At 40.2% G+C, this 11,962-nt stretch overlaps 1 protein-coding gene across 5 annotated transcripts in view; it reads right to left on the bottom strand.

Moving 5' to 3' along the window:
• Window positions 1-11,962, bottom strand: part of sema5ba (sema domain, seven thrombospondin repeats (type 1 and type 1-like), transmembrane domain (TM) and short cytoplasmic domain, (semaphorin) 5Ba) — a 159,023-nt gene that overhangs the window by 93,342 nt on the left and 53,719 nt on the right. The gene's annotated exons all lie outside the window — the stretch shown is intronic.

The following is an 11,962-nucleotide window of genomic DNA, read 5'->3' as shown; positions in this document are numbered from 1 at the left end:
TCGGGAGTTAATTTAATGGCTGTGTTAAATTGGAAAATTAAAGGCAGTAGTGGACTGGTCAATGAGGCAGAAGTTTCCTCTTGTTAATGAAGCAGAAATGAACTCACTTAAGATTTGTGCATCATACAGACCTTTGCAACTATTTAATGTGAATCCTGTCCACTCCAGCACCCGTTTTATTGCAGATTTGTGACGCACATAAACACATTAATAATATCTCTGATCTCCATATTCAATTATGTAAGCAGAGCCTGCCAGTAGACAGGGAGACACTCTCATGCTTCCAGAGTAAATGTAATCTCCTCCAGTCGTAACATATGAGTCTTCAGTGCTGAGCTGAATCTACAGTTCATCATCTCCCGCTCTGCACTCCTTATGATGTTAGCTTAGCGAGGTGTAATATCATTTAAGTAGATTAAAAACTGAGGCTTTCTGCAGCTCTTTGGCTGGCTTACGTCTCTCTATTGTGTTTTTTTTCACTAATGCTTCAATCAATAACAAATTATTAGCTTGGTTGAGTTGTAAATCAACCATACCGCCCTGCAATCAATTATCCCTCTCACTACAGCTGCTAACTAATTAGGCAAATGCACAGAGTGCCCATGTTTGTCATTGCAAACAGTGGAGTCAACAGGCTACGGCTACTGCCAACAAACATAGTGTTGATTAGACAGGTGGAAGTTTTCAATGTTCCCTGAACTCCACCTGACTCAGCCAGGCTCCATGCCAAAGTCAATGTTCTCTGCAAGCTCACATCCAGAGGAAAAACAGCTCTTCCAAACAAATTTTCAGATTAGATTACATTTGAAACTTGCAGCAGTGAGGGAGCAGATGAGCATAAAACATAACATAAAAGCATGATTTGGCAATTAATCCCCCAAAACTCTAAATTCAGACTATTTGATCAGTGTAAAGGTGAGGAAACAATCAGAAAGCAGAACAATTTATTTAACACGGTTAAACACGAGAGCACAGATTAACTTCCATATGTCTGTGCTCGATGTAGATACGTATTGCTCCCGTCAGGTGGTTATATGTCTGCTCGACCAGAAACAGCCTCCATAACTTTATCTCCATTTTCTAGATCAAAATACTGCGCACTATAAGGTCCCATCTGTTAACTGTGCTTGTTCACTTAGTAGAGTGTTATTTAAGAAGCCATCATCCAAAAATGCAGCCCCAGCTAGTGGCTGTGTTACACACAACATTTGACCGGCTCTGTGGGCTCGAATTGATGAAATATTAATAAAGTTTAAACAGCTAGTTATTCATGTGCTGACTCACGAGGGTGAAAACGTCAATCATTAAGTTGGATGGTATTGCACTTTGCTTGATTAGAGAATGAAATGTGATCTTTTATTAGTAATGCACTCATCAGTTCCAAGTGTCTCTATCGTACAAAAGGCTTCTTGATGGATCTTCAAAGGTTTTCAGACTAAGTTAGCCAGTTAGTAAGTAAACAATGATGGGTTAGGGTTAGGGTACTTTTTTTGTTTCATTAAACAGTTGGTCAAAAACATCAACAAAAACACCTACGGAAAAGAAGAACTTTAAAAGCATTTTATGAATGCATAACCACACAGGATGTAAGTATATAATGGGCATAAAGGGCTTAAAGCAACCAATCACCACGCACTATAGGCCTTGACATTAAAGAAATGCCATCTTAAAAACATCGAGACGAGGATTTTATTGTGCTTGAAGCATACTTAAAAGCCTGCTGTTTATCTTTCATATCCAACAAAAGGAAAGTCAACGGATAGATTATAAAATGTTAGACTTGGCCTTTCTGAGGCATCACAGCCACAGATTTATCCAGATATAAAACTTGAAATGATGTATATGTGTCATACATTTTTTTCATTCATATTGTATCCAGCCTGAAATGTCACAAGAGAATAACAGCTTGAATCTCCTCAGCAGGGCACACACAGGCCACTCGAGCCTGCAGCGTCCTTCCTCTCCTGCAGGCACACGGTCTCATTTTCAAAGACTGGGTTGTTTTTTACAGAGCAAGGATGACCGTTTAAGCGCGCCATCAAGCTGAGACCATAAAAAAATGGATGATGCCTTTGTGATGTCTGCATGCTTTCCCCCCTCCTGCCTTTGACGTGATAAGTTCAGGCTTTATCATGTGGGTCCTGTGTTTGTTTTCTGGACCGAATGTGGTTTTAAATCTTACACCTAAAAACCTCCAGTACCGCGAAAAATTGTTTTGAATCTTTGCCCACTTTTGATGAGCTTAATTACTGCATGGGCTTGAGATCAATCAGGAGTTGGTGTGTTCTGTTTTGATTGGACAAACGTTTCTACTCATTAACTGAGATAAATAAATAGAGAAAATGTACAATTTTTATGTCCCAAGGTGGAAGTTAAAAACTTTAATAGTAAAACCAGTTCATGGTCCCTGTCAACTTAAGTTTATTTGATTGCATAATACCCAACTGTGAACTGCCCCCTTAGTGCTTTGCTGTTTACCAAATGTTTTTTTTTTTTTAAATCACAAATTGTAATTGTCAAAAAATATGAGGTCGTTGATTCTCTCTCCAGGTTTCAAAATTGCAATTTACCTGATGACTGATAACCTCTCTCTTTCCAACGAGCCAGCAACCAAGTAAACGGCCTTTTACCCCCTAACAGCCATTTGCTGATTGTCTGCAATTGGCTTCCATTACCTGTTACCAAACCTTGGCAAGATCACATAACAAAGTGATCTCAGAGTTGATATGACACCCCGTTGCCAAGCTCGGTTTTCTCAAAGGAAAAAGGTTGTTGAAAGACTTCAGTCAGGGTTCCATAAGCTGGACAGGAATTGCACTTAAATGCAGACAACAAGAACTCTGACCATTGATTTTGAACGATTTTACTGATAAATAAATCAACAGTTATTTTAAGAATTAATTCAAGTTTTTGGATTGAGTAAAATTGAAAGAAAAGTTAATTAAATTTACATTTTCTAAAAATGTAAATTTATTTTCTGGTTTCTTTACTTCACTATGACAGCTGTATTGTTTAAAAAAGACATTTGAGGACATCAGCCTGATGTTTATGAAACTCTGATCTACTTCTTTTTACATTTCTGATATCGACCAAACAAAAAAATCTGTTAAAAAACCTATAGCTCTCCTCTACTCATACACTATACGCATGTCACACCTCCACATTCACACACTGATGGCAGAGGTTCCTATGTAGTGGGACCATCACATTAATCCCATTCATCCCATTCACAGGACGACTCTACCACCTGAGACACAGCCGTCCATGCGGTGTCCCTCAAGGTTTAATCCTTGGACCATTATAGTTTCACAAAAATGTGCTATTGTTTCTGCTTTACAGGATGGAATATTATCAAAGGTACAACATGATTTAGAAAATGTCCAACATTTTATATGAAGGTTGTGTTTATTTATAATAAATGGAAGTCGAGTTAATAAGATTAAATCTGCTGATGTTAACGACTTAAAAATGTATTATGTACTTTTTTGACTTGTTTTAATTTTAAACAATACTGACATACAGAGAGATCATCAACACAAGGACACGTGTAGTCACTGAATCACTGAATCCTGAAAGTCAAAGGCCACAAATCCTCTCATTAGTCTAAAAGCTACAGTAGACTGAGAGCAGGCAGGGCAGGAGATCGTGACAGATGACCAAAACTCTGCAGTAAGTTCAGACTTTGCTGGATGTGTTATCTTGGCATGGACACCCAAAAAGGGAACTGTACTGTCAGCAGAACAATGAGTTCAGAGCAGGGATGTCAAAAGACTGTGTAGAAGTCATGTCAGACACTCACAGCAAACTCATGCACACATACACACAGCAGATCAAAAAAAACAAACTGTCGAAATCCAGCCATGGACAGCTGGTCACACACCATATTGGGTCACAGCGAGTGGGCAGAACTGACACATGCTGTGTGCCAACATCCACTCCTGGGTGTGTGTTATACTTGTATGCAAGTGTGTGTGTTTATACCAAGCATGGCTTTCAAGGCCACTTGAAAGAGACCTTACAGAGTCCATCCAATTTCCCATCCTGCTGTGTTCAGGATTAACAGCAGTTTGTCAGCAAGGAGCCGGGACAATCCATACCATCGGAAGAGCTCTCTGTATTAACACGGGCACACACACACACACAGACACACACACACACAGAGTGGACTTTTTTGAGTCGTTGGGACACTGTTTGCCTGACTGCCAGTCATTCAGACTTCCTGCTGGATGCAATGAGTCAATTAAAGGTGCAGTATATGCTGAGGACTTACGGGCTACTTGTGAAGATTGAGCTAATAGATGTCCAGGCACGTCTTTTTGTCAATAACTTTGTGAACCACAGGGGAGAGAAATTTACTGCCGTATCCCTGGGAAATGATATTTGCAGAAGAGAACATCTTTTAGACTTCTTAAAGACCATTATGCGAATATCCTGCAAGTAAAGAAATGCTAGCAGTAATACCAGTTAGTTAGGTACTGAGTGTGTTCAGAGTGAAAAATGTCCAAAAAAAACCACAGGAGTCACTTCAGACAACACTGTACATCAGTCGTTTTGTCTTGCAAAAAGGAACATACTCATTGTGTTGTGGCTTAGGATGATGACACGCCTCTTGAGATATGTTCAAATGGAAAGGTGCAGCTTTTTAAAGACAATTTTTGGAGGCGTTTTGCCTTTTTATTGATAGGACATCTTAACAGGCAGGAGATATAGGGGAAAGAGGATGGGGAATGATATGCTCCAAACAACATTTCACCAGGAGTCAAACCAGTACAATGGGGACTGTAACCTCTGTACATAAGGAGACATGGACTCTATAATGTAAGTCTGCACGCGAGATAGCTCCAGGAGGAACATTTCACAGCAAATAGACATTCCTGCACACGGCACTTAGTCTCTTTTGATATCGCTTTGATCTAAAACTCCGACAGGTCCCTCTAACAAAACGGTTTACATTTCGAATCATGTTGACATAGTATTCATTGCACAAAGGGATAACTGGATCGACGTTTCAGTCGGACCCTAAGGTGAAATAGCTTCTCATCTAGTTTTTATATTTTGCTTTACTTTAATGTTGGAATTTCTGAGTCGATAGAAGATTTAGCTCTTAAATGAGTGTCAGGTTCAGTGAGATAGGTTTGAACAATGACATGCTTCTCAACATTTGGAAGCACTTAAGAAATGATGCAACCTGTTGCAATGGTTGAAAGGGAAAAAAAATCTCATTTTGGCATAACAAGGATTATGTCCCACTCGTAAGAAAGTAAACAAATGAGATAAAGATGACATTTACCAACTCTTATGAAGTACATGTGTGTAATTGAATATGTCTGAATGAGGCCTCTCAATGTAAAGCAATGTAATGAAATACTATAATCCACGACCTCAATATTAATGTATGTTGAAGAGAATGTCGAGAAACTTTCTCAGAGGTGTCAAAATCTAAAAATGTCAGGCTCTACTGAATAAATAACTGCAGCTCTTGAATATTGCAGGACAAAGTCATTTAGCAATGTGTCCATTTTCTTTTTTAACGTCAATATGCAAATGCAATCTGTTTTAAACAATGTCAGAGGAATGTTGGGTAAAAATTGTTTATTTCCATATTGCAAAAATATTTAAGAAAGAATGCGCAACATTTTACAAGTAAATACAGCAGATATCAAGTATATCCAAATATCCTGATAATATCTGAATGAGTCAAGTCTGCCTACAATGAGTGAGAAGTGCGAGTCCCGCTGGCTGTGTTGTTGTCGGAGCCATGTTAACATCATGTTTACACGGAAAGGACAAAGGGCTCCTCCTCTTGTGTATAAAAGTTTTTTTTAAATCAAGGAACAAAAAAGTCAATAATATGCTTACTGCTTATTTGAATGTCAATTAGGAGTTTTTAGATTAAAAACTTACTTTAATTCCAAATATAATTACTGTATGATACAAATTGCACCAACCAAACACTGTATATATTAAACATTGAGATAACTGAATAAATTAGACCTCTAACCTCTGGGTTTGTATTCTGACAATTACAGTAAAGACACAATTATTTATAAAAGTTTAAAAGCCAGATGAAGTGCACTTCCTGTTAAGGTGCACAGCATTAGTTTCTCACAGGAATTCTTCAGCATGGTGCAGCTTATTGTAAACAACCCAAAGCTGAACAATAAATCCTAATTCTTTCCAAAGTCCTTTTTCCTCCTCCCAGTGGCTCAAAATAAAAAAAAGAGACCACAGGTCCTTTCTTCCTCTGATCATTGAGGAAGTCTCAGCCCAGATAAACAAGGTAAGCTTTTCTCTTTAAAAGAATCTTTTCCACTTTTTACCCAGATTGCAGCCGATGCGTCTCAACCTCTCCTGAGCACAGTCTCTCATAAGTCCCTGCTAATGCCAACGCGTATCTATGGCAACAGAGCGGGAAGTTGTTAGTGAGGCAGCGGGAACCAGGTTGAGTGTATTTCTGCACAGACCTTGACAATCTCCCGGGGAAGCTGGATGACGAAGGGGCTGCTGATGCAACATGCTAAGAGGAAGTGAAGTACTTTGGACAATGAAGCGCTTACCGAAGACAAATATGCAATATGTGTTAAAATGAGTGATAATTATATATGCATATACTTTATCTGACATGTTAAATAACATGTCTTATGTAAAGTGGGCAAACAATGAATGGCAACTTTAGGAAACAAGCGTGAGGATTTCAAGATTCAGGAAGTTTAGCTTGAAAAAGTTTTCAAATATAGTGAGTGATGTAAAAGACTTTCATTAAGCGTTCACAATAATCTCAGTGAAAAGGTTAATATACAGTTAATACAGCTAATTTCAAAATAAGACAATTTCTTAAGATACAGAAAGTGTGCTAAACACTAAGTATAACTCTTAACCATTTTATAATCTAAAAGGCCGAGATTTTAAAAAGAAATCCACCCTCTGAACTGATAAAGAAATGAGCTATTGAGACCTCAACTGGGCACTTTCATATGGCTCCTTACATGGAGTCCTTTGCTTGGCGAACCAGGCCCCAGTGGACACTTGTGGAACTGCAGGTTTTTCCAGTTGTGCATTGGCTCCGAGACATATTTAATGTAGGTTGTTACTTGGTGACGCATCATGTTTGGATTGAAATCTCTTTGGCTCTTCCCACAGATATAGCATGTACGTGACAATAAGAGCAGTAAATCTATTGTTTAAATCATCAATTTGAGGATAAGCAGGATTTCTAATAGAATATGAATTGAACACAAAGACAATTCAAAATGATATCAAACATGTTCTGGATGCCAAGTAAATATATATATATATATATACACATACATATATATGCATTCAGGGCCTTTAATTACATAGTTTGAAGGCCACTGTGGATTTTGGTTTTTAAGTGGCTTTAAAACTAATCTCTTCTCCCACCTTCCTCGTTCATTAAATTGAACCTTTGATGGCTCAGCCTGACAGCCCTGGCTCCAAATGTTACTGTACCCCTCTAGCTACAGAAAAAAGAAGTTCAGGGAAAAAGGCTGGGCAGGGGCCATAACTACTGCTTCTCAAAACGTGTCTGTGAGATTGTCAGAGCACATCACATTCCTCGGTGCATCGGGCCTCTCGGCAGGTGTGTCGATCCTCTTCGTACCAGTCGTAAAATCATCTCCCCTATCTCATTTTTAGCCCCCTCGCCCTCCCCCTCCTCTTTTCACTCTTTGCACTCTGCTCCTTCCATTTCTTTCTTCCATCTATCCAGAGACAGTTATGGACCAAGAGTTTTCAGGGTCTGCTGCACCTTTTGCTGGCCGTTTGCTGCTAATATTCAACCTTGCCTGCGAGGGGAGTACCTCTAATTACAACTCAGTGCTAACTCCCTGAGCTGGATCTCATCTGAATCTGTTACGACACTAATTAAATTGCTTCCGGCCCACAGAGAAGCATTCACTGCCTGTAAAATCGACTATTTTATCCCATTTTTGACCACAAAAAAAAAGAAGGAACTGTGTGTGACTAGGGAGGAAATAAAAATCTATGTTTGTTGCTTTACAAAAGTGTCATCACTTATAGCATATAAGAGACATAATTGGTCATTTCTGCAGCAAATCTCCCAGAGGGGGATTTGTTTTCCTTTGCTTTGATTTGTAAGAACCGATTAGATGTCATTGTTAAGCATCCCTTTTTGCTGGATTTCAAGTTAAGCCTCCCCAGAGCTTTAAATGCATGAAAAATGTGTTGTTCCAACAGATCCTCCCAAAACTCATCATTAGCGAGCGTGGCACAAGAATGCCAATACCACCTCATCGGAACGCTCGCAGGAATTGTCTCGGGCTCGAAGAATGAATTAGAAACAGGAGGAAACAACACCTGTTACAAACACAAGATCGATGCCTCAAACTGTGGGTGTAAATCAAGCCGTTTCTTAAAGCAGAACAAAATGCAGCAGAGCTAATTTCACACCTGTCATGTTGTCCCCCCAGCACAGAAGAAGAACTCCGTGAAAAAAGCCGTACAGTATGCGTGTTAACATGTGGCTCCTTTTAATGAAACTTACAAATCAAAGTAACCTTACAGCCTCCTGATATACGCCGACAACCCCTCCTTGGATGCATATTGCCACCATATTCCCATCCCATTCAGCCGCTCCCACTCTCACCCTCAGGGGGTCTGGTCCAGCCGGGGCTACATTGACCATGTCGAATGCAACTCAATAGCTCAACCTCACCAATCTCTTTAATGCTTCCACTGCAATGTGTGTGTGCGTTGGGGGGGGGGGGGGGGGGTGGTGGTCATGGGAGTCTCAAGGGAACTGGGGCCAAACATGTGGAAAGAACACTTGGGGGGAAGGATGCAGGAATGTGCGATGAAGATAGTTATAGGGGGAGATAGAAGATCTATTTTTCCATCTTTTCTTGGGAGGAGAAAGGGTGACAGAGGGGTCATCTTCAGTTATTGAGTCGCTTCACTCATGCTTGAGAAGGCAGGCGCAACCAGAGAAAGGCTTCTATATGAGGGAGGGCTGACCCCACAGTGGAGAAAACAATGTGTGCGTATGTGTGTGTGTGTGTTTCAGGGACAACATTGAGTGACAGGGCTGATGAGGTGGCGAGGTTGGCAGGCGCTGTCTGGATTATGTCCGATATCAAATCAGAGGCGGCGCTGGGTTTGGAGGCATTATGGGGCCTGAGGGAAGGTGGCATCTGATACACTCATATAGCTGTGGAACTGTCAGCTGAGAAGAGAGGAGAGAAGAGACAGCCAAACACAGGGTCAGAGCTGAGACAACGGTGTGTCCCTGTGCGTGCACATTGTGTTCATTTGGTGTGAATCTGTATCTGTGTGCAATCTGAAGGATAAACCAGCTCTGTATATAATACCTGACTGCCAGGAGCATTGTTCTTCTTTCATAGGGAATCATTTTCTAACCCTCTATTTTATTTCTATTTTCCAGTAGATTTACGGAATAAAAATATAAAATGTAAACGGCTATTGTCTTACACTCACACGAGACTTGTCATGATACCATGACCACCATATTTGGAGGCAAAAAGAATATATGAGTACCAGGCATCTAATGATGGGTAATTTTATCCTTAAACTTACAAACACTACAAGCAAAATGCTTCACACTATCAAAACACATTGGTAACATTTCTGTAAAAAAAAAAAAATAATTGCAATTCAGACAGGGCCACATCCCATTTTCATTTGTCTATTTGTAAGAGACAACAACACAACTCGTGCATCTTCATGAGACAGTGAAAGGACTTGAGAGATGTGTTTGACAGCCTGCGAGTGTGAACGCACCACTGCTGCTCTCTTTTGCTCGCAGCAACATGGGTTAAAAATAAGACTGCAGATCTGAAGGTTTTTTTTTTTTAAAGCTTTCGTTCTTTCCAAAACTAACGCTCATTAATAGATAACAGGTATTGTGTTATTTAGACATGTGCTATCAGAAAGTGCCGGTGTTTTATTTTGAAAGTCTTCTTTCAAACACAGCATACTTTGTAAACTGACTCAGCTGACTCACTCTTGTTCCTCCTGCTGTTTAAAATCTCATCTGCTCGTGACGACCGTCTCAGAAGAAGCAAAAGACTCCAGAACAGATAAGTGTTTTTGTACGTCACATTTTAAAAGTGGATGTATTTATATTTTGTGCACACACATTAGTCATTTATATCCACAGATTTATCAGTGTGTACTAATGACTAATTTGTTCTCCTCAATTAATAACTAGTGCCCTTGACTTACAAAATCATGTCCTGTGATTACTTAATTAGCCCTCTCATATCAGGCTAATAGCATTAAGTTACTCCAGCAGCAGGTCTCTGAGGTGATCAGTAAATAGAAAAGGAGCACACGGAGAGTCAGAAGCAGACATTCAGAGGTATTCGCGTGCGTAAATGACACATATCGTTCCAGAAAACCAATCACAAGTCGTGTCAGTATCTTTTTTTTTTTTTTTAAGATCGCTTTAATCAGCTTAAAAGGGAAAATGCTGCTGTAGCAAGAAGAAAAAAACGAGTGAATATTTGCAATATTTTCTGTGTTTCTGTTCAGCATGAATCAGAGCCTGAACTTTATATTCATAGAGTTAAAAAAAATCAGAAAAAGTTAAGCGGCACCCGTGAAAACACTAGGTTGAATTATAGTGTCTGGTTGTAGCAATTTCAACAGATTGCATAAACAACCATTGCTCTATTCCAACAAGATTAAAACCACGGCTCTGTTGAACGACAGCAGCAGCAACGTCCTGTTACAAAAATCTCCTGATTACAGCAGTTACCTTGTTTTTGATTTTTAAAAAAATGTCCCTTTGAAAACTTTAACTCCAAAACACTGAATCAACAAACCAGACAGATGTTTGGCTTTTGTAGAAGTGGATTTCATTATATTTCACTCGAAACAGCAGAAATCAGGAAAGGATTTCACCTCAAGTGATTGGATAAGAGTGATTGAGGGGAAATGGGCTTTCGGGGAAATGATGGCTATTAATGGTCAGTAAATGGCTAATCAGACCGCCGTGTTATTATGGTTTGATTGACACATTGTGAAGAGGATGGGAGAGCTTGAAATACCCTCCAAACACACTCGTCTACACTACTGAATGTCTACAATTACATGTAAGATCCATGAAATACACTGGGACACACACACACACACACACACACACACACACACACACACACACACACACACACACACACACACACACACACACACACACACACACACACACACACACACACACACACACACACACACACACACACACACACACACACACACACACACACACACACACACACACACACACACACACACACACACTCAACTTGAGCCCCCTCTTCAAACACACCTGTAACAGGCGGCCATCTTCCCTGTGCACATCCCCAGTCTGTAATAACACACTCTGTCTGGCCCTCAGAAACTCTATTATGATTTCACTTGGCACTGTCAGCCGCAGTTGCACACCTTCATTCACACACACACACACACACACACACACACACACACACACACACACACACACACTATAATGTGATATTATCGACTGCATTTCTCTCTCAGTCCACCTGATACTGTTTCATTGTGTGGACCTGGAGCCCCGCGGGCCTCTCTTATTGATTTGAACTCACCCAACTAGTTTGGAGAACTCGCAGAAGTAAGAGACTGTTCAATTTTGGCCACCGGTTTCACATTAGAGAGTAACTTTACAGGCTGAGCACAGATGTGTCGCCGCGACACGAGCAGACGTGCGCCTCGAAGCGGTTTGAAAAGAGCGACGCATCAAACGCCGCCGCACAACACTCAAGAAAGCAGGAAATTCAGAAGCGTTCATTTGTGACTTAAAAAAGTCTTTCTTTAAAATCTTGGTCAAAACACAAACACCAGGCTGTACATTTTGAAGCATTTTCTATCCCACAGTGTTCTCAGCTTTCTTCCCTGACCACATAATAAGCTCCTCTGTCATTTCAGATCCTCCCTCCTG

This window comes from Symphodus melops (genome assembly GCF_947650265.1).
Source record: "Symphodus melops genome assembly, chromosome: 12".
In the NCBI taxonomy this organism is placed as follows: domain Eukaryota; kingdom Metazoa; phylum Chordata; class Actinopteri; order Labriformes; family Labridae; genus Symphodus; species Symphodus melops.
Note: the sequence above shows the minus strand (reverse complement) of the source record. Positions and strands in the feature narration are given on the sequence as shown.